The sequence below is a fragment of the Lolium rigidum genome, chromosome 7, assembly GCF_022539505.1.
Source record: "Lolium rigidum isolate FL_2022 chromosome 7, APGP_CSIRO_Lrig_0.1, whole genome shotgun sequence".
NCBI lineage: Eukaryota > Viridiplantae > Streptophyta > Magnoliopsida > Poales > Poaceae > Lolium > Lolium rigidum.
The window spans coordinates 4,247,887-4,269,004 of NC_061514.1; the positions used below are offsets into that span (position 1 = coordinate 4,247,887).

Sequence of the window (21,118 nt, forward strand, 5' to 3'; positions counted from 1 at the left end):
TGGGAATGCACGACCGAATCTCATCTGATCCAGCAATCTCCGGGCATGAGTCGCCCATGGGAGTTCGCCGGCGAAGCCTTCCGGAACTCGACACTCCGGCCAGATCAAGGAGGACAATCATCCGCTTGATCTTCGTCTTGACGCGAGAGGAACCCTAGAACCGTCACCTTTATTCTTCTACGCAAACAAATAGGCCCCCACGCCGCCATCCGGCGCCCAACGACCAGGAAGGATGATGTTAGATGTATATATCTGTATATTGTAGTTTTCCCATATGTTAGGGGGCTTTTTGCATATGTGCACCTGTACATGTACTATATATTAAAGATGAAATACACATAACTGATTTGACATGGTCGTTTTCCATCATATGTAGTATGCCAGTTGATATATATCCATCCCTAATTCTATATCATACCTTGACTTTACAAGTTAGCTGTATTTTGTATACCTTAGTTCAATATACTCCACATCAGTACTAGGATTAGCACTAATCTAATTAGATACTGCGGGCCATATGAGTGGACACGTAAAGACAAAACATTTGGTCGGTCTCAAACAAAAAGATATTTGACGGGTCACATCATTACGCACTGATTAACTGAGCGAATCAAAAGAAATATGTGGAGCATGGACAACCAATACGGTGGTTAAGGCATCTCCAGCGCCTGAGTGACCGTAGGGTTGAAAAATACCCATGCCCAGCGGCTCAATGTAAATTGTTTGGCTGTCTGCTGGGACACAAATGCGGTTCAAATTTACCCCACAAATGCATTTGCACGGACGCATCGTGAACGCAGCGTGTGCCCTTGCCCTGTCCCCACAGGACCGACTGGCAGCGGGCGGCCGTGTTGCTTCGGCCGCATCTCTTCCACGACTACGCATGCCGCAATCTTCGCCAATGGCGCCTCGTCTTCAGAAGTCGCGTCAGGTCTGGCGGGCGGTGGCTGGCCTTCTGCGCTGCCATGACTGACACACACCTTCGTGTCCCGCGTCCGTCCTTAAAACGGCACCGGCAACATCCTGCCATCGCCCACACCTCTTTGGCCACGCCTGCACCCAAACACATCGACAATCATAGCTGGCCGCTGCAACGCCATGGGCAAGAAGAGGAACGACCACAAGGCAGGATCGTTGTAGGCGGCGAAGGAGGAGAAACTGCGGATGAGGGTCCCCCTTCTTTCCTCCGTCGCTCGGATATTCTACGAGAACTGGATGCCGTACGAGGGGTGGAACGACGTGCACCTGTCGGGCGGGTGGCGCTTCAGCAAGGCACGGGTTCCCATCCCAATGTTGTCGCATTTCAGACCAGAGCAGTTCACAGAGATCCAGCGCAGGCGCGCCATTCTCCCACCGGACCTCCCCCGCGACCCCGACTTCACCGTCGATTACCCCATGTTGTATGTAGCACTAAAATCATGTTGACCCGTGAAGTTTCGTGTTCATATATCTGTAGTTTGAGAGAAGAAAAAATGGATATAGTTAGTACTATATGTTTGCTAGCACATGTTCTTTTTCTACGAGCCACATACAACTGTGCTTTCCTCCGATTCTTATTTGGGTCGCTACTGTAACTACTAATGTATTTTCACGAGATGTCTTTTTTTCAAAAAGTGATGTTGAAAATTCGATGGGCTAACCCAACACATGCACAACTTTTTTGTATATAAACAAGGTCGTATACGGAGGAGAAGGTGGCAAATGTAGAGGAGGTGAGGCGAGTGTTTGCTCCCTAAGCCAGTAGGGTGAGCGGTCACATGGATCTGCATAGGTCTAACTGAGTGTCTTTTCTTTTTTCTTCTTGCGAATAAGGTCTGTATCTATGATTCGGATGAGGATGGTTGTCTAATAAGACCCGCCCCTTTCTTTTTAATTTTTGCGAATGAATAAGTTGTCACCTTAACTGTTGGATCTCATCTCAAAACTGAAGATATGTACAGTTATTCAGAATAAGAGAAGATCGATCCTATCAGCATATGCATTTTTTTTCTTGAACAATCAGCATATGCAATTATGCGGGCTATGGCTATCAGTGGGAATATTGTGGACCCTGAAGTTGGCCATCATCACTCAGCTGTCGGAATTAACGTACGGACGCGCATACGTGTACGTGCCCCGGTCGGATCGGCCGATCTGTACGTCGTCCCGGAGATTTATGGGTGAAAGAGACTTGCTAGTATCTCTCGTATATACGTCTGTCTGAAAAGGAGATCGAGAAGGAAATGAAAGACCTGTATTACAGGTGGCTGTCCTGCCTAGCACCGTTGGTCGATCCTATACCAGCTGACGAAGCTAGCGGTATATTTCTGCATGTTCTCTGTATTACAGGTGGCTGTCCTGCCTAGCACTGTTTAATTTTGATGCTTCCAAGATGGATTTGGTTCCAATCTTCCATGTATGTTTCATGTATTTTTCTTTGGACCTCTCCATTCCCCAGACCTACAAGGACAATTATAAATACTTACGGTTGATTCTATTCACTACATGTGTTTTTTTTCTGTTGTGTTCTTGATCCGATCTGGATTTGTGTTGTATGAGTGGTCAGATTCGGATTCTTAAAATTAGAACATGTTCAGTTCAAAGTCCATCGCAATTTCTCATAGTTACACTTCCATCTTGGTTTCTTTTGATCTGTTCTCGAATAGTTCAGATGAACTTTCCTATATTGATGAAAGCGAGAGTGGAGGAGGACCTCAGAATGAGCAAGAAGTAACTTAGAGGTGATTTCTACGATTTGCATGGAGTAGGTTGGAGGCTGTTTTTGCCAAAATACCCTGCACTAATCTCGAAGCATAATGGACTAGTGGACGGTCCCAGATAAGACAGGAACGCCCACGTATATGTAGTGTTGGATTTTCGGGTTTTACACGATCTTGGCGAAACCGATCGCCTCGCCGTCGATGGCGCTATGACAGAAGACACGATCGATCCATGATGATGAGGCCAAGTGAAGAGGACGACGACGTGGTCGCTGTTGTGTTAACGTCTTGTGTACAGCAGTGTAGGCGGACAACATTTTGGCCTAGCTAGTCTAGCGTGCAGGCGACGTACGTGGACTCCTGCTGCCGGCGGCTTGTACATGTGGCTGTGCGCCGCCGCCAGCTGGGCGCCCCGCGCTGGCGATCGAGTCAGCAGGTGTGGGTGCGCGTGTGGCTGCGCTCCATCTGCCTGGCTAGTCTGCTCGGACAACGGTGAGCCACGCTGGACTTTTCTTACCGATCGGGCTACACAAGTCAGTCGTCGATGGAGAGAGCCAGAGAGGAGTCAAGATAAACGTGCTGCACCGTTTTGCACTCCAGGCGGGCAGCACGTACGTGATGTCGTGGTCGTCAGTCACCATCTAGCTAGCTAGGGAAATAGGTAGGGTTCACTACCACGACCACGATGTATATGCACGCTTGAAAATCTGATGAATCCTTTTGTCTCTGGTGCTTTTCTCTGGTATACTTTTGCACTGGTAGAGGTAGGGTCAACTCGTTTCCCTTCGCCTTCAGTGTTAAATAGGGATTACCGAGAAAATCTGATCTAGTAAATTTTATTGCGAAAATCGGATCTAGTTTTTTTTCGAGATTGTGATAAAATCCGATCTAGTTGTAGCATCTACTTGTAGCAGTGGGTACATGCGTGAAGGTGGCCCGCGTGCTGGAATCATCCGGACGAGCAGCAGGCCGCTCATTCGACGCAGTGGCTGAGGCAGTGTGGTGGTGTCAGGATGGGCCGCCGCGCGCGTTGCGATTGCGGCTTCGGAGAGGGAGAGCGGCAAGCAACACTACTGGGTGTGCTGATGGAGTTTACATTTTTTTTTAAAAACTATGGAGAGAAAAAAATGACGAAAATCACAAACGTTGCATCTCTCATGACCAGTAGAGAAAAAAATCTACGGACAAGGCTTGCAACTGTAAATTGCAAAAGAAAAACACCACAATTAAAATTTTCGTAAAAAAAAAAACCACACGACTCTCTAATTTTCACAAAAAACACTAATTGCTCAGTTTAGTTCGGTTGACGGTGTTTCCAACAAAATGGACCTACAAATAGGATGCTGACATAGCAATACATAATAATAGAAGAAGAGAAACGTTAGACTAGTAACATACTATGGGTTATTTTGTAAAACTCTGATGTTGTGCAGAGTATGCAGTTGAGAAATCCTAAGAGAAAGGTATGATGAGCACAGCAGCAAGTTTTTCCTCAGTAAGAAATCAATGTTTAATAGTCCGGTGGAAGAAAAATATCACTTCTGAAAGTGTTGCTGGCTGACTTTGGCAGGACGCACTACCGGTGTCAGCAACAACGAGGAACCTGCACACAACACGTCAAAACTATTTTTCCCCAACTTACGGTGAGGTTGTCAATCTCACTGGTTTTGCTGAAAACAAAGGATTAAACGTATATTGTCGAAAGAGATGTTTGTTTGCGGTGAAATAAAGAGAACAGTGCTTGCAGTAAGTAAACAGAACAAATATTTGCAGTAGATAGTTTTATCAGTGTAAAAGAAAGGACAGGGGTCCACAGTTCAATAGAGGTGTCTCTCCATAAAGATAAATAACATGCTGGGTAAATAAATTACAGCTGGGTAATTGACAGAATAAAGAACATACATGACAAGATGATTACTATGAGATTCATTTAGGCATTACAACAAGATTCATAGACCGTAATCCAGCTGCATATATGATTAATAATCCACCCTCAGGATATCATCCGAACAACTTTGGGTATTAAGTTGCACGCAACAGATTATTGCATTAAGTAAAGTGTGTAAAGTAAACAATAGAATTATCCTTGGATAAAGCATTGTTGTTTTCTCCCTAGTAGCAACAACACATCTACAACTTTAGAAGTTACTGTCACTCTCCCAGATTACTAGAGGCATGAACCCATTATCGAGCATAAATATTCCCTCTTGGAGTCACAAGCAAATATTTGGTTAGAGCATCTACTAGCAACGGAGATCATGCAAGATCACAAATAACATATAAAACAGGTCTATAATCAACTCAACCATAATATTCAATATTTATCGGATCCCAGCAAACACAACATGTAGCATTGCATAAAGATGATCTTGATCATGATAGGCAGCTCACAAGATCTAAATATGAAGCATATGGAGAAGAAGATAACCATCTAGCTACTGCTATATATGGACCCGTAGTCCAGAGATGAACTACTCACGCATCACTTTGGAGGCGGGCATGGTGATGAAGAGGCCTCTAGTGATGATCTCCCTCTCCGGCAGGGTACCGGGAAGAGCTTCAGAACCCTCCCGAACTGGGGTCGACGATGGTAGCGGCTAAGGAACTTTTCGTAGATGAAGGCTCGGGTGTTTAGATTTTTCCCGATGATGTCAATTTATAGGCGAAAGGACGAGGTCGGTGGGCGCCCGAGGGGCCCACGCCATACGTAGGCGCGTCCAGGGGGTGGGCCGCGCCTAGAGGTGGTGTGGTCACCTTCTGGCTCTTCTCCGTATCCCCTTTGGACTTCGTCTTTGTGACAACAAAATAGGAACTTCGGCTTTTGTTTCGTCCAATTCCGAGAATATTTCCAGAACAACTTTTCTGAATACAAAAATAGCAGAAAACATGAATATCACCGTGGCATCTTGTTAATAGGTTAGTTCCAGAAAATGCATAAAAATGCCACGAAGTGTAAATAAAACATATAAAAAATTGGTGTAAAATATGCATGGAGCATCAAAAATTATAGATACGTTTGCAACGTATCAAACTCTAAGGCACCCACTTGTCAGAAACACTCTCCTCCCTACTTTATCTCTCTCAAGAGGACCCCCACCCATCATCCCTAACCTACAACCTCCCACGCCTTGAGTCGTATCATCAAGCCAACCATCTCACGGTATGATTGCTGCACCCCCATGGGGCTCTCACAGGCGTTTGGATTTTGGGCCGTCCGATCGAGCTGACGTGGCGCGATCTCGGCCGGCCGTTCGTCCAGGGCAGCGAGGCCCTCCCGCAGACCCACTTTTTATCCACGGGTCCTGTGAAGCCCGCTCGGCCCAGACTCTCCCGTCGCGCGTGGCTGCGACTGCGAGCTCCAATCCCGTCGCTCCCTCTCCCCTTCCCCTCCGCTCCCGGCCCGCCGCCTCCGCTCCGCGCCCGCCCTCCGCGCCCCCGCTCCGCGCCCGCGAGCTCCGTGGCAGCACAAAAGCAAAACCAGCCATCCGACCCCCTCGTCCCCATGGCGGCCGCGACGGCGACGGCGGCGGAGGAGGAGGCGCGGCTACTGCAGCTGGAGGAGCAGGCGGGTGCGCTGGGGCGCCGCTGCCGGTGGAAGCGCGAGCACGCGGGAGCAGCGCCGCCACGGCTACCGACGGAGGCTTGTCGCGGTGTCACGGGCGCGCGGGAGCGGCGCCGCTAATCATCTTCCTCCTCTCTGCGAGCGGACAACCTCGCTGATGCCTCCTTTGTACTCACCCCTGCGGGCAAGGCCGAGCAACCGCCGATCCCGCCCTTGGCCATGGGGAGAGAGCGTAGCTCAGGGAAATGACGACGGCAACTGCGACCTCCCGCGCGGCTGCAGAATGCGAGCTCATCAGGGCGACGGCGGTTGGTGGCGCCAGGAGGGTTCCGACGGTTGGTACGTAGCACCGGCGGGCAGATGCGTCGTCTTGGGCCAAGGTTTGTTGCTCCCAGAGAATAGAGCTAGGCCCGTACTCAGCCGTCGCTCCACCCTGCTCCTCCTCTACTCCCTCTCCCTCCTTTTCTATAATTCCTTGAGATTGAGGCCTCCACATCACAACAGGTTGGGGGAGAGCAGCCTCGCGTCCTCAACTACGGCGGAGGCTACCACGAAGTCGCTTGGTCCGGCATGGCCATGGTGGTGCACTCCTGGGATCCCATCATCTGCAAAGGTAGATCCCATGACCCCAAACAAATAATTTTCCATTACCTTTTTATTTGGTCCTACTCCCACAATCTGTTCGATGAAATGGCAGAAGGTTCCAACTAGAAATTTCTGAATTTTGCAGGTTGTAAATTTTGTTTGCTGGTATGGTGTCTGACAAAATGCCAAAACCAACGGCATCCTCTTCTTCATGGTAGGAATGGTTTGAAGTAGAACAAGTGACACATATTCTTTATATTTTTATGATGTGAACCAATTGATGATTCACTTCGCTTTCTCATTTTGAACAACAAGTATACTTTCAGCTGATGTATAATTTACATCTTATTTGCAGATTTATTTGCCTCATCTAATACACAGACATATATACATGGACTCCTCTTGTTATATCCAGATAGCAAATTGTATCCTCATCCTTTCACCGAAATATGCAATTTTAGTCCCTGGTTTATTGGCGAAACATGATTATGGCACACAAGGTTAATCTACACTTCTGTTTTAAAGGTATTTTCAACTCTGTGCGTCGCTAAGATTTCTGAATGTCATCTCACTCTTTTACAGGGTTTATAGGTTTTCTTATTTGCTTCATTTTTTGACAGTTCCAGGCTTACCTCTCTGAAATAACTTCCTTCATATTAATTTTCACCTGCAATGGAAGGCATGATTTTTTGCTTTCATCATCGAGCCGAAGAGAGCCGCTGCCGCAAGCTTGATTGGAGACCATCAGGTTCTCTCTCTTTTTCAAAAGGAACAATGAAAATATCATCCTTTCTTGTGCAGATCCATTTTTACCAGTGCTTACAAGGTGCACGATGAAAAACCTAACTAAGGTTACTGTGTACGCTATTTAAGGAGAAGCAAATGGAGCAGGCAGTGACCTTTCGACGGCGAAAAAATACGGGTTGGATGCCACAAGATTTGTTGCTGTTTGTGGTTACAAATGTTAATTTGGTCATGTTTCTTGACTTTTGATTTTTTACAGTTTGTCGTGTCACCCCGTCTAAAGATGCCCGTGGCTGCCGTCCACCTCATGTGAGGTGGGCAAGCACTTTGTCCACGTTTTTCTATTTCTCCCCAATGAAGCATAAGAACTGTCATATATAGTTGTTCTCATAAGCTCTAAACAAAGGCAATGAGCAACAAAAACACATATGCTGATTCCAAATTTAGCTTAGTAATATAGCTGGTTGCAAGATAATATATATGGTGTTTTTCAATAAATCAGGTGCAAACCTTTTATGTGGGAATTATAGTAGCTAGCAATAAGCCAGATGTTCTTGGGATCTTACCTTAGTTGTATTTCATATCAGATGCAACCATCAGGTTTATCTTGGCTCTACTATGCTTAATTAAGTGGCTCAGGTTCTCATGATTATTGGGCCTTCTACGGGATCATGTTGCCATTTCATTGAGGTACCCGGCCGCCCGTATCAGCAATTCAACCGCGGGGTTACCGTGGCAGAAAAAATCCCCACCGGTAAGATCCCCTTTTGTTTCCATGTGCTCCGTCGCCGCATTTTTTCTCTTTTGCTTTTAACTCCCGCCCGTCGTCGATAGCTTCCTTGGACGCGTGAGCTTGTCCGCTCACCGCAGCCACTCCACCACCGCAGATCCCATCGCATCGCGCAAGAACAAGTAGCAACACCGCACCGGTCGGGACCGAATCCAAAATTGTTTTCGCTATACTGTGATTTGCTGATGTAGTATGAGAATATGTGATTTGCCCATGTAGTATGAGAATATGTGACTTGCCCAGGTTGTATGATTAGCTTTATTTTGATTATGAAGAATTAGGTTCACCTAAGACTGAATCAAAAACGATTGTTCGCTATTACTGTGAACGATTTGATATGCTTATGTGATTTGCACAGCCAATATGAGAATATGTCCCCATTACTATAGCATGTGTGCTCTGCTCATTATCTTGCTTGTTGAATATGTCCCCATGGACTGCACGTCTCTGAAGGATCTTTCTCGGAATTCCTACCGATGGAAGATTATGGTACAATTCGCCAGGATCTGCGAGTTTAGGAGCCCAGATAAAGGAACTCTCTACTTGCTTGACTTTGTTGTTGTTGATCAACAGGTTAGATCTATTCACTCTGATATTGTATCCATCTAATTGTTGAACCACATTGCTCTGATCTGCAATTTTGTCCTATTTCACATGTGTGTACCTACTTCTTTTCTCATCTGTTTTCTAGCTGAGTCACCTGCTGCACATTGTAGACATTCTTTAGGTCATGCTAGGTCTAATGTTTCCCTGTTTTCTTATACTTCTGTTGATACACACTGTTAATATGTCCTAATTCGGATGAATTTTAAAGTATTCATCTATTTTTACAGAATTACTAACATATACTGTAATTACTTAACTATGTGGTTCCTCCAATTTCTTCACCTTACTCCGTTCTTTGATGTTTTGCTCTGCATGTGCTTAGTTATGTCCTAATTCAGATGAATTTTAAAGTATTCATCTATTTTTACAGAATTACTAACATATACTGTAATTACTTAACCATGTGGTTCCTCCAATTTCTTCACCTTACTCTGTTCTTTGATGTTTTGCTCTGCATGTGCTTAGTTATATCATTTCTTTTCTATTCTCGCGTTTTTCAATCTTCTTGTTAGCATGTATTGTCAACATATATTTTCCAATACTCTATTTAGAGATGGTTCACCCTTTTAGAATTTGCCTGTTCTTGCCATAATTAGTTAATCAAGTTTTCCCTTTTTCTTTAATCAGTAGCTGACACATATTGTTCTTATGTCTTTACACAGTGTTCTTATATCTTTATTGATATGAGTTCCACGGATAGGTGTGCTTTCCAATTATTTTCACCATCTGTCCTACTTATTTAGCCGCACTATTCTCTTAATTTTTCCCATTGTTGTCCTCCCGACTGAGAGGCCCTATATTATTTTTTACTCTTGATTATTCACAGAAGTCCACAATGGAAGGTTTGGTCCCCGGTAATAGTGTGGACCAATTTAGAGATCAGCTCAAGGAAGGCTGTGTGTACACTATTGACAAGTTTGATCTATATGATCCAAAAAAGACTTGCCGTTCAGTAGATCATCCTTCAGGGAATGCGAAGAGCCACAAACGTCAGGTGTACATCACAGATGGCAGGTGCGTCTTGCTGTCATCTTAGTTCCTATTATATCGACCACACATTTACATCGACTGCTTGCTTTCTAACTCATACATATGCTATCTCATGAAGTGAACACGCTATTGTTACTTTATGGGCGAGTGCTTGCTTTCTAACTCATACATATGCTATCTCATGAAGTGAGCACACTATTGTTACTTTATGGGGGGAGAAAGCAGATTTATTTGATGCTGACGGACTGATTTAACTATCAAATGACGAACCTGTTATCGTTTTGTTTGTCAGCATGACAGTCAGTCAGTACTCAGGTGCTCTGCTATGAGCTCTGTTTTTTGTCTTCTCCTTGGATGCTGTTTCTATGATTCCTTCTTTTGCTTTCTGCCAACCGTAGTGTTTAACGTTCTGCAAGTTTATTAGCCTTCAAAAATACACCAGTCACAAGATGGTATGTTAATGCGCCAATTCCAGAGATGGCTGCTGTTCGAGAAAGGTTCTTCTCACAATTAGTTATTCTCTGCAGCAAATCTATTCCTGCTATTATCTCGCTTACTAACACGTGTGTCTTGCACACGCTTCAGTCGAAGCATATGCCATGGCGCATAGAATTACATAGCGGAAACCAGTAACGATGTTGAGCCAATCGCATCATCAATCACAGAGATAGCGACACTTGAACCAAATAATATCATGGTACGCTCATCTCCCAGACTTATGCAGCAATCTTCAGAGTGGCAGATGAAATTATTGTCTACCATCAATAATGCATGTAGTTTAACTCCAGATTGACGGTGCCTACTTATTTGTTGTGTTCTAATCATGCTATCCGGAAAATATGAACAACTATACACACACAATAACTCATCTGAACTACTGGATCCCTGGATATATGGTACTACACTAATCTACATAAATATATCAGTTCATCGTTTTCTAATTAGTGTTATTCCCACTTGCAGAGCTTCATGTGTTGCTACCACATATAACCACGATTTCCTGTACACCAATACTAAGAAATGATCATGGCTGATTAAATCATGCATGTTCATGATATACATGTGCATTCTACTTTGAGCTGGCATTTGAAATCAAGACTGATTGCAAGAATCTGGTCACGACACTTCAAAGTTGGAAGTGGCATTTGATACCTGAAGGTGTTATTTATCATGATATTCGACCGTTTGTTCCGTTAAACTTTATTTTAGTAGAATTTATGTTTTGCCCAAGAGGCTGCAATAAGCACATGTCCTTGCGGCTTATGGTGCTAGGCAGACTGATCCCGATGATGTTCGTGTGATGGTGGCCAGTGAGTTAGTTGTGCATGTCTAATGGAATATGTTCCGGGTCAACAAGAAAAAGAATTAGCTGGCTTAAATATGTGCCCTAAAAAATAGAGCTAGCTTAAATATACCATGTTAGGATAATTTTTTGATTTGAACTTAAATCTATTAGTACTGTAAGTATTTTTTGGACAAATTTCCTTTTATAAACTACTGATAAATTTGTATTGATGAATATGTTAAAAACGGTATATCAAAAATTTGTAATCCTGCAGGTCATCATGCGGTCAGTGGACTTTACTCATAATACTTTTTCATGCATTGTTAATTTATCGGTTGCCAAATTTATATCATTGTGAAACTCGGTTGCCAAATCGTATATAATCATTTGCTACTCTGTTTTTGATTCCATGTGTTTTATCCTAACTACACTCTTATCGACTTCATTTTGTGAAACCTAAGAAATGTATTATCATTTTCTGTACACAGGTTATGTCAATATTGTTTTTGTTGTTCTTTCCTTCTTTTGCTCTTCACAAAACCACTAGCTGTTGTTGTAATATATCCTCCTATTTTCTGGCTCTATACATGCCTTCGATGCTTCGTTTGTAGTTCCGTGTGTTTGATCATAATTTAGTAATAGCGATAAATAAAACATAGTCCCGTTTACTTATAGATCTATACGAATTTCACGGGATCGTGCGCCAAGGCGCACATATAAATCTAGTACGATATAATGCGTGAGCATGCAACCATCTTCCTTGAGCTTGCAATTCAGAATTGCTTTAGTTATCTCATAACACTCGATTCAAACCTGATTATAAAACATTATCCTAAGGTTGGACATCACCTCAAAAGGATGCTTGCTCTTAAAATTAACACTTAAGTTCCATTTCATGATATCCAACATTAGCGTCTTTATACTCTCTTTACCTGCAAAGTTGTGACCGCGTGCAAACAATGGTTCTTGATCAATCATCAGTTTAATGTTGAAAGCCTTAAACCTTGGCATACTCCCTATAAAAATTATGACAAGTTCAGTAAGACTATGTTTATTACTCGAACACCAAATGGGATTAATGGAACTAATCTAGGTGTTCACACTAAGACCATCAACCTTAACTTGGTGATCGTCGATCGTCGCCTTAACTTGTTGTTGGATTTCATCTCAAAACTGAAGATATGCATGTACAATTGTTCAGAATAAAGATTTGTCCGATCAGCATTTGCATGGGTCTGGCGCGGGACACCGGTCAGCAGGCAGGCTATGGCTATCAGTGGGAATATTGTGGACCCTGAACTTGGTATCGTCACTCAGCTGCCGGAATTAAACGTACGGAGGCACATACGTGCAGGCGCCCCGGTCGGATTGGTCGATCTGTACGTTGTCCCAGAGATTTATCGGTGAAAGCGAGTTGCTAGCTAGTATCTCCCGTACATACACGCCTGTCTGAAAAGGAGTGAAGGAATCACATGTAGTCCATAAAAGTGTAATAGGGTTCACCCTAACAAATAATATTGTGCAATCAGGGTGCTAAAAAAAAGGATTAACATTACATGCAGTCCATAAAAGTGTGATAGGGTCTAGCCCTTGTTCTTCAGTTCTTCATCACATGAACAACTTGCTCATGCCGGCGAAGACTCCTCCAAACCGTTGAGCTCCTGATATGGGATGACCCGATCTTCTCAGTAAGCAACGGTGGTGATGATGATCACGGGATGAACACAGCGGAGACACACGATGATGAAGTGGATGATAACTTATATGACGCAACGAAGTCTCTCGATTGGTCCCTGTCGCCAATGCAACAGCTCTCAACCCTGCAAGATATTCGCAACTCCACACACTTGCGCACGTAGCCGCGGACCACGAAGCGGTAAGTTGCAACAGTCTAATTCCCAATGGAACAGCAGATCACACAAGACTTTCAGGGGTTTACACCAAATCAATGCAATATGGTGTAGAGATTCAATAGAGTTGCAAAGTAATCAACTATGAACTAGGGTTTATCTTAAACGTGGTCTCAACCTAATTTTGGGACGTCCTGGGCACTTATATAGGGGTTCAGAACGACCAGGAGTCGAAAATACACATAGAAAACCAACCCAGATTGGATCTGGTCGAGACAGACTCGAAGTCGGCCGGTCATACGGCCGGTCGACCGGGCCTAGGATGGGGCCATCCGGTTTCAACCGGATCTGGCACCGGGTGGTGACCGGGCTAGGCGTCCGGGATTACTAGATAGTGCCAGGTTGGCACAAGCTGGGGATCCGGTCGGCGCCGGGCTGGGCCGGTCGGGTGCCCGGTTGGACCGGGCCTGAGGCCGGGCGCGTCGGCGTGGCGGCCGGTCTAACCGGGCCTGGCGCCGACCTGGACTTCTTCTTCTCCCCTCGCGCATGCATCCCTCTCCTCCCTCGTGCCTCCATGGGATGTCTTTATGTCCAGCTTCATGGCCAGCTCCATGTCGAGCTTCACGTCCAACTTCTTGTCCAACTTCTTGTCGAGCTGCTCCTCTCCTCCTCGTGTGATGCTTGCTCCCTCTTCATACCTGATCATACATAAGTAATAGGACTTAGGCAGTATAAAGTTCTCATCGATCAAGGTATCACTTAGGAACAAGTTCACCTGTTGTTTAAGTAGCTTCGCACGATCTCGTGTCATTGGTCCAATCCTGACTTCATTGGACTTGAGCTTCACAACAACATCGTCTTGATCTTGCAATGACAGAAGTAGTAGTGTAGTAGGGATGTCCTCATCATCTCCCCCGCTTCAAAAGGCGTCGACCTCGACGCTCCAAGGTCTTCTCCGTCATAAGGTGTCAAGTCAACAACATTGAAAGAATTACTGACACCAAACTCAGTAGTTGGAAGATCTATCGAGTATGCATTATCGTTGATCTTGGCAAGCACTTTGTAAGGACCAGCACCACGAGGAAGCAACTTGGACTTCCGTAGCTTCGGGAACCTATCCTTGCGAAAATGTACCCAGACCATATCACCAGGCTTGAACAACATCTCCTTGCGCTTCTTGTTCATCCTTGCAGCATTGTTCTTGCCTTTCTTCTCTATTAACTCTTTAGTCTTCACATGAATCTTTCGCACAAAATCTGCTCTCTTTGATGCCTCCATATTAACTCTCTCATGTATGGGCAAAGGCAACAAATCAAGTGGAGTAATGTGTTTGAAACCATACACCACCTGAAAGGGACACAACTCTGTGGTAGAATGTACCGCCCTGTTGTAACCAAACTCCACATGCGGCAAACAATCTTCCCACTCCTTCAGGTTCTTCTTGATCATGGATCTCAATAGTTGTGACAATGTTCTATTCACCACTTCGGTTTGACCATCGGTTTGGGGATGACAAGTAGTGCTGAAAAGTAGCTTCGTCCCCAGCTTTCTCCAAAGCGTCTTCCAGAAGTAGCTCATGAATTTCACGTCACGATCAGAAACAATAGTCTTCGGGACTCCATGTAGACGTACAACCTCCCTGAAAAACATGTTAGCAATATGTGACGCATCATTGCTCTTGTGGCAGGCAATAAAATGTGACATCTTAGAAAATCTATCCGCTACCACAAATATAGAATCATGGCCTCTTTTAGTACGCGGCAAACCCAACACAAAATCCATACTAATATCTTCCCATGGTGTAGTAGGTGCCGGTAAAGGAGTATACAAACCGTGAGGCTTCAGCTTGGATTGGACTTGTTGCAAGTAATGCACCTCTTCACACATTTGTCCACATCCCGCCTCATCTTTGGCCAATAAAAGTGATCAGCGAGCATGAGTAGCGTCTTCTCATGCCAAAGTGACCCATCAAACCTCCAGCATGAGATTCTTGTAATAAGAGCAAACGCACAGACAATTCTGGAACACATAGTTTGTTAGCTCGAAACAAGAATCCATCATGTATGTGATATTTTTCCCATGCTTTACCAATAGCACACAAGCGATATGGTTCAGCAAAATCATGATCAGTAGCATACAAATCACATAGTATCTCTAATCCAGGAATTTTAACATCAAGGTGAGTTAATAGCATATTGTTCCTAGATAGAGCATCGGCAAGAATATTATCTTTTCCCTTCTTATGCTTAATAATGTATGGAAAAGACTCAATGAACTCAACCCACTTAGCAAGACGCCTATGCAATGTAGATTGGGCTTTCAGATATTTTAAAGCTTCATGATCAGAATGTATGATAAATTCTTTTGGCCATAAATAATGTTGCCAAACCTCAAGAACTCTAATTAAAACATACAATTCTTTATCATATATAGGATAGTTCAACTTAGCACCAGAAAGTTTCTCAGAAAAATATGCAATTGGGCGACCCTCTTGCATCAACACACCACCAATTCATATACCACTAGCATCACATTCAATCTCAAATTGCTTATTGAAACCAGGAAGTGCAAGCAACGGTGCAGAAGTTAACAATCTCTTCAGTTCATCAAAAGCATGATCTTAGACTACGCACCGCTCAAATACAACACCCTTTTTAGTCAATTCGTTCAAAGGTGCATCAATAGTACTAAAATTGGGCACAAATCTTCTATAGAACCCAGCAAGACCATGAAAATTTCTTACTTGACTCACATTCATGGGAGTAGGCCAATTTTGAATAGCTTCAATTTTAGACACATCTACTTCTACTCCATGCTTAGAGACAACATAACCCATAAATATGACCTTATCTTTGCAAAATGTGCACTTCTCAAGATTACCATAGAGTTTATTATCACGCAACACTTGCAAAACATGTCGAATATGTATAGTATGATCAGATTCATTGCGGCTGTAGATCAATATGTCATCAAAGTACACAACCACAATCCTGCCAATAAAATCACGCAAAACATGGTTCATCAGTCTCATGAAAGTGCTAGGTGCATTAGTCAAACCAAAAGGCATTACTAACCGCTCATATAAACCAAATTTTGTTTTAAAGGCTGTTTTCCATTCATCCCCCTCTTTCATCCTAATTTGATGATAACCACTACGCAAATCAATTTTAGAGAAAACAACAACACCACTCAATTCATCTAGCATATCCTCTAAACGGGAAATAGGATGACGATATCGAATAGTAATGTTGTTTATCGCTCTACAATCTACACACATCCGCTTTGTACCATCTTTCTTAGGAACTAGAATAACAGGAACATCACAAGGACTAAGCCTTATGCGGATATAACTTTTGTCGAGTAGCGATTGTACTTGTTTCTGTATCTCCTTCGTCTCTTCGGGGTTCGTCCTATATGGCGCCCTATTGGGCAGCGAGGCACCGGGGTTCAAGTCAATTTGATGCTCAATACCACGCAATGGTGGTAGTCCTGCAGGTACCTCCTCCAGAAACACGTCGTTGAATTCCTGCAAAACACTAGAAACAGCAAGAGAAATAGGGGTCATGTCGTTAGAAACCAAAACCTCACCCTTGTACATGAGCACAAGAGGCATGGCTGTAGGATCCTCACTAAATTCTCTGATATCCTCATTGGTGGCTACTAAGACTAAGGAATTCACTCTCTCACTTTTCGTTATATCACTCACGACATTACAATTCTCTCGCCTATCTATAGGTGCATCCTCCAAATTTACTTAAACTTTCTGACGAGATTCATTGACAATTTATTGTGGTGACATAGGCTGCAAGTTGATTTTCTTGCCTTGAACTCCAAGTGATATGTATTGGCACGACCATTGTGTTGCACAGAACGGTTATAGAGCCAAGACCGACCCAATAGTAGGTGACACACCGTCATAGGAACCACATCAAAATCAATGGAATCCTTATACGGTCCAATCTCAAACTCAACACGCACCATGTGGTTTACCTTCATCTCACCATTGTCGCTCAACCACTGAATATAGTATGGATGCGGTGCGGTAGATACTTCAGTTTCAGCTTGGTGCACAACTCCTTGCTTGCTAAATTGCGGCAACTTCCGCCATCAATAATGACCTTGCAAGCCTTGTCAGGACCAACTAAAGCCTTTGTTTGGAACAAATTGCAGCGCTGAGTAGATGCACTTGGCAACACATTAAGAGCACGTTGAGACACAACAATAGTGTGAGCTTCAGACGGATAAGCATCTACACCATCCCTGTCATAGTCATCATCTTCTGGAGCATATGGATCAACATCATCTCCAGTATCATACTCATTGTCCTCATTGATAATCATAACTTTGCGGTTAGGATAATCTCTCTTGAAGTGACCCTTGCCACCACATGTATGACAATTCATATCACGGTTGCGCGCAGTAGACATGCTAGAACCACTCGTACTCGCAGCAGGTTCGAACTTCTTTGCGTTGGACACATTAGAGACCGGCTTGCTAGACGGAGTAGAATAAGGTGCGGAGCGCGAAGATGACGTCGGCGCCGTAGATGGAGGCGCCCTAAGCGTGTAGCGCCCAGCTCCCGTAGCACGACCTTTGATTTGCGCTTCTTCAACTAACTGTGCTTCAGCTTCTCTTGCATGATGTAGCAACTCATTCATAGTGGTGTAACTGTGATGACGAACAATGCCTTTGATATCATACTTCAAACCATGTAGAAAACACTGCATTGTCATCTGTAGTGATTCACGGACACGGACACGCTGCATAAGCATCCCCATCTCCATGAAATAAGTATCAACAGTCTTCACACCTTGTCTCAATAGGGTCAACTTATCATATATAGATCGCAAATAATTAGTGGGCACGAAACGAGCTTGCATAATGGCCTTCATCTCTTGCCATGTACGAACTGGCAGCTCGTGATCTTCTTGACGAGTACGTGTAACTCCATCCTACCAACGCAATGCATAGCCATCAAATTCTGAGGAAGCAAGCTTGATCTTCCTATCTTCAGTATAAGTATGTAAGCGCCATAACTTCTCAATCTTCAGCTCCCAAGTGAGATATTCTTCAACATCAGCACCTCCTTCAAATTTGGGTATCGAGAACTTTGGCTTACCCAATCCGTCTTCTTCCTCAAACCCACGACCATGGCGTCCGAGTTCAAGAAAGCCACGACCACGGTTACCACGCCCAGCACCACGACCAACACCAGATGCTTCATATTGAAACTCAGCGTCTTCATCCTCATGGTGTTGTTGTTGTTGGGTCAAATTCTCAACAGCGAGTGTCAAAACTTGAATATTGCGCTGAATATCCGTCATTTGATCTTGCATAGCATTGACAGTCTCATTAGTAGTATCCAGCTTTTTGGAAACCCCGTCAATGGTCTCCTTTCGTTCTTCGTCCTGAACGCGGAATTCACGTCGCATCTCATTACGAAGAGCTTCATACTCCCTCCATGTCATCACATCAAAGGCATCCTTGTTTTTCTGATTAACAATTTTCTCATCACTAGAAGACATGGTTAGTAGGTTAGTGCACTAAAACAAATATATATGGTGGTACTCTCACAACTCACTTAAAACTGATAAGAAAAGGAAATCTTACCGCTCCAAAGTGAATTAGTATTGCTTACCACTTGTAGTGACGATTAGTGCACGGATGTAGCGAAGCGAATATCAAGGGTATAAGAACAATCACACGACAAAGCAGGATATATGTGGGTCTGTAGGTGGGCTACCTATTTGCGCCAATAACAAGCTCTAGCGTTGACCGTAGACAACCAATGATACTCACACAAGGCGATAAATGTGGCAATGCAACTATATGGATGAAAGGTTGCAATGCACTCGAGAGACGCTAGCAAAGCTCAACTGGACAGGCACGAGATTGCTCAACTACAGGTGCAGTAAAGAAACTTAGGCCTTCACTTGATTCTACTAGCACTTCACTTTTCCTTTTTGGAATTTTCTTTTTTATCACACGCAACTATGTAGCTCTTTTTGTTTCTTTTCTATTTTCTATTTTTTCGATTTTTATGACTCAACTCCTTGATAACACGGCCAACAGATAATACAAAGCACCAAAACCGTAATGAGCAGCCTGTCGAGCGGTAAAACTAGTCTCTTCTGGGAAGTCCCTAGTCACTTATATCGAAAGGCTGTTTCTATGGTTGGGAACAAGCAAACTGGATGATATGTGTACTCGGAGCAACAAAAACTGACTCTAGATGAAAGTGGAAACACAAACCCTAACAATACTAGACGGAAGAAAAGATACGCAAAAACAACTACGAAAAACAACTAAAACTCGAAATTAGTGCAATCTAAGACTATGTAAAACCCTAACCCTAACTTTTTATGGCTTTTTTGGATAGGAAAACACTCACAACTCAACTATGGGGTGGATTGTGGATGGCTTACCGAGGAAACATTGAAATCTAATACCAAGATGATATGGGATGGCCCGATCTTCTCAGTAAGCAACGGTGGTGGTGATGATCACGGGATGAACACAGCGGAGATACACGATGATGAAGTGGATGATAACTTGTATGACGTAACGAAGTCTCTCGATTGGTCCATGTCGCCAATGCAATAGCTCTCAACCCTGCAAGATATTCGCAACTCCACACACTTGCGCACGTAGTCGTCGACCACGAAGCGGTAAGTTGCAACCTTCTAATTCCCAATGGAACAACAGATCACACAAGACTTTCAGGGGTTTACACCAAATCAATGCAATATGGTGTAGAGATTTAATAGAGTTGCAAAGCAATCAACTATGAACTAGGGTTTATCTTAAACGTGGTCTCAACCTAATTTGGGGGCGTCCTGGGCACTTATATAGGGGTTCATGACGACCAGGAGTCAAAAATACACATAGAATACCGACCCAGATCGGATCTGGTCGAGACAGACTCGGAGTCGGCCGGTCATACGTCGGTCAACCGGGCCTGGGACCGGGCCATCCGGTTTCAACCGGATCTGGCACCGGGTGGTGACCGGGCTAGGCGTCCGGGCTTACTGGATAGTGCCCGGTTGGCACAAGCTGGGGATCCGGTCGGCGCCGAGCTGGGCCGGTCGAGCGCCCGGTTGGACCGGGCCTGAGACCGGGCGCGCCGGCCGGTCTGACCGGGCCTGGCGTCGGCCTGGACTTCTTCTTCTCCTCTCGCGCATGCCTCCCTCTCCTCCCTTGCGCCTCCATGGGATGTCTTCATGTCCAGCTTCATGGCCAACTTCATGTCCAGCTTCACGCCCAGCTTCTTGTCCAACTGCTCCTCTCCTTCTCGTGCAATGCTTGCTCCCTCTTCATACCTGATCATACATAAGTAATAGGACTTAGGCAGTATAAAGTTCTCATCGATCAAGGTATCACTTAGGAACAAGTTCACCTGTTGTTTAAGTAGCTTCGCACAAGCTCGTGTCATTGGTCCAGTCCCGACTTCATTGGACTTGAGCTTCACAGCAGCATCGTCTTCATCTTGCAATGACGGAGGTAGTAGTGTAGTAGGGATGTCCTCATCAGCTCCATCTCCTCAATCCAGCATCACCTCTCTGCTCACGGCGTTCGGTGTGCGATCTCCATCTCTACGACTAACGAGGAAAAGTAAAACAACTATGACACATGCACATCATATTATTTATGAAAATCATGTGCCTCCATCCATCATGGTGTACCATGATTCGCGGATCATGAAATAAAAGACATTATATAGAATCCCATACAATCTCATTGAAATCTTGATAACTATACCACATCACATGTGCTTGTTTCAACAAAGAGTTAGACTCCTCTAATCTCTTGATTGCAAATTTTACCCAAGTCGTCAATTTTATTAGACAACTTATACAACACTATCATCAAGTGTTGATAAATCTTACCTATGCATCCTCTTTGTCATGCAATGAAGTGACCAACCAGCTGTGTCGTTGGTATGTCAACCAGCATACTGAGGAGCAGCATGTAAGGACCACAGAGCGTAAGAAGATTGTACAAATCACG

At 44.2% G+C, this 21,118-nt stretch overlaps 1 long non-coding RNA gene across 1 annotated transcript; it reads left to right on the top strand.

Moving 5' to 3' along the window:
• The first annotated feature begins 7,486 nt into the window (after positions 1-7,486).
• LOC124670179 lies at positions 7,487-8,270 on the top strand. The gene is made up of 3 exons (XR_006992432.1): positions 7,487-7,594; positions 7,720-7,768; positions 8,178-8,270. It is a non-coding gene; the product is annotated as an uncharacterized LOC124670179 (long non-coding RNA).
• The last annotated feature ends 12,848 nt before the right edge of the window (positions 8,271-21,118 follow it).